The 3,111-nt window shown below is 36.8% G+C and overlaps 1 long non-coding RNA gene across 1 annotated transcript; it reads left to right on the top strand.

Moving 5' to 3' along the window:
- The first annotated feature begins 471 nt into the window (after positions 1-471).
- Positions 472-1,043, top strand: LOC146758461 (uncharacterized). The gene is made up of 2 exons (XR_014934386.1): positions 472-526; positions 930-1,043. It is a non-coding gene; the product is annotated as an uncharacterized LOC146758461 (long non-coding RNA).
- The last annotated feature ends 2,068 nt before the right edge of the window (positions 1,044-3,111 follow it).

The following is a 3,111-nucleotide window of genomic DNA, read 5'->3' as shown; positions in this document are numbered from 1 at the left end:
CTATTCCTATTCTGAGATATTGCCATGTCAGTTTGGACTGCAGTTTTGTGTGGTACAGGAAGGCCTCGCTTTCATCGTGGTGTATAAACATAGAAGCTGTTCTCTGAGTTAGTTTTATGTGATTTGCTACACCTGCAGCACCCTTGGGCATGCTTATATTCTGATGTATCCAGCAGGAAATAAAAGTTAGAATGCATTCTTTTTCACTTAGGTATAAGCAGTGTTATCTTTTATGAGGTAAAATCTGGCACGCTTGCTATGAAATAGCAGAAGAAACTGAGCTTCTTCCGTAGTGAATCATGGAATCATAGAATGGCTGGGGTTGAAAAGTCCCACAATGATCATACAGTTTCAACCCCCTTGCTATGTGCAGGGTCACCAGCCACCACACCAGGCAGTCCAGAACCACATCCAGCCTGGCCTTGAATGCCTGCAGGGATGGGGCATCCACAACCTCCTTGGGCAACCTGTTCCAGTGTGTCACCATGCCTCTGAAATGTGCATATGTCTGTTTTCTATCTCTCTGGTAAACTTGCTTCAAAATATAATACCATCAAACAATTAGGGGGAAATAATAATAATAAATGATGAGAATGAAGATTTTTTCCTTTGCTTCTATTAGATGTTACAGAGCAAAGGGCTGCTTATCCTGGATTTACTTATTTATTTTGATGCCTTGAATCTCGAGGATGCATGTTCTTTATTCAGTTATCACTAATAAACTTGTAATTCTCCTCATTATATGCTGATATCTAACCTGTCTAGTTTCTGGTGGGGGGCTTGATAAAGGTTTTTAAAAATTCACTTTGTATTCTTTTCTGCTGATGAAGCTCAATTAAATGACTGTTCATAGAGCAAATATGGGAAAGAAGTAAATGTATCCACAGCAAATTTAATCTTTAAAAATTATTATTTTTTTAATTTTGCAGTGTTTACTCCCTGCAAAATACCAGCAGAGCAAGTCATCAGAAAATGGATGAAAGAGTGCCCTCTAGAGATAGAATTCAACTGAACAAAATTCCAAGATTTGGAGAAGAATTGAAGAACATAAGCATTACGGCCATATGTAGAAGAGTTGGCATTGCTGAAGACTCACGTAAATACAAGCAAGTAAGTACAGCCTGAAAGTTAAAGAAGCTCCTTTAGGCAGAAAAATCTTTGAGTACTGTGATTTTAAAGAAAGTCATTTTTATAAGTATTGAACCTGAATGTCAAAGCAGACTTGATCTGCATAAAATGCAGCCAGAGGATCTCCTGATAAATTCAAAGTAAGGCTTAATGGAATTGTACCTTGATGCAGAAACCTTTGGCATATGGCATTTAAATAAAAACATTGCCAAGGAATTGAACTGCATGAGTTATGGAATACTTTGTTATTTGGCAGCCTTGAAAAGCAGGTGTGGAAAATGTCTGAGTTAACATGAAACAGGCATTAGCCAGTATTTTATTTTTTGTTTTAATTGATTTTGTAATAAAATAAATTGAACTTCTAGGAGTGCTGGAGTGTAAATCAACTCAAATCACTTCCATAAACAAGTATAAACATGAGCTGCTATGTTTGAAACAAGTAAGACGTTTAAAAACAAAGGATTCTGTTTAGATACATTAGGAATCAATACTCAGAATTCTTTTGAAATTTCAGTCTTTTTAATTTTTGTGCTGATATGGACTTTATTTTAGTGAAGTCACAAATGTATTTATTTTGTTTAGCCTTTAACCAATTTGGCAAGGGAAAAAAAGGGAATTTACAGCTGAAGCCATAAACCTGCTTTCTGTAGCTGAGGACATTTACAGCTTTATTTATTTTGATTGGAAAAAGGAGGAGCAGGTAAATTTTTAATAGGAGTTGCACAAAAACTTTGCTATTTTTCTTGTGCTGCTACGTGTGTTCAACGGTACAAATTTGTGCTTTTCAATTTGAAGAGCAGCAGACTATAATCTTGTACTCCACGATGCGAAACAACTTCAAGGTCTTTGCTCTTTAAAACATTTATTTTAAAAGTCCAGTGGCACAGAACATAAGTTTTCAGTCTCTTGAGCACTCTGAACCCAGTCTTCATTCTTTGTTTTTCATCAGAGTTGTTGCTATATCAAACCAGTGAGAACTCAATGAGATGTGATAATAAATTGTTGATAAAGTCACTGAGAGTTGAAAGTGCCAGATTATTTGATTTCTTGCAGTCCATTTTACATTTGAAGGTCTGAGGGAATAGTTTTTTTTTCCACAAGTTGTTCATGTTCTACTTGCTTCCTGTGTGATACCTATTTGTTTTTTGTAGTCCATTGGCATTTGCCATGAAGAGGCACTTACCCTATGCCGGAGTCAATCAGTGATTATTCTAAAGGTGCCGCTGGCACTCTGCTGGCATTAAACTTACATGTAGGAAGAGTATGAAACAGTCTGTTCTGATTTGTACTGTTTTGGATCCCTTAGAAGCATAGACATGGGATACTCATCAAGCAGATTTACCTTAAGGTGCATACTGGCATTTCCCAAAGTGTTTTGTGTCCATTCTTGTGTAATAGGAGAGATGTTGATCAGCTGCATAGTAAGATACAGTCACAGCTTAATCACTTAATTTTGCTCTTTGGGGGATTGTGAGTTCTATTGCTGAGTGTCAGTGCTGTTTCTACTCTTGACAGAGAAATCAGTATCCTGATTCTGCCAGCCTTAAGGTTGCTTTTTTTTTTTTTTCTTAAGTTCTGTTCAGAGCAGAATTTTGCACATAGCTGTAGATTCATAAGAGGTTTTGATGCTCTATTTTTTTTTCCTCAAGCTTGCCCTTCACTTACTTTATATGTTATCTTCTCTGAGGACAGAGTGAACTTTCTACTGCTAAGCGTGTTATCTGCACAGATGATCTATCTGTAGATTTCTGATGAAAAGTCAAATGACAATATGTCAGTTTCTGAGTCCTGGAGAAATTATTCCACGTTACCCTGGCAGTGCTAATGGTTTACAATGCTCTTGGCCTGTAATGGGCTGTTTGCCTTAAACAGCTTTGACAGTTTTGCTGAACTTAACATGTACTCAGCTAAGAGATGATCTTTCTTTGCTACATTACTTGCCATTTGAATAGGTCACATTTTGATGAGATGTGTTTGTTCTGC

This window comes from Coturnix japonica, chromosome 14 (genome assembly GCF_054131305.1).
Source record: "Coturnix japonica strain WE chromosome 14, WE-NBRP24, whole genome shotgun sequence".
In the NCBI taxonomy this organism is placed as follows: domain Eukaryota; kingdom Metazoa; phylum Chordata; class Aves; order Galliformes; family Phasianidae; genus Coturnix; species Coturnix japonica.
Note: the sequence above shows the minus strand (reverse complement) of the source record. Positions and strands in the feature narration are given on the sequence as shown.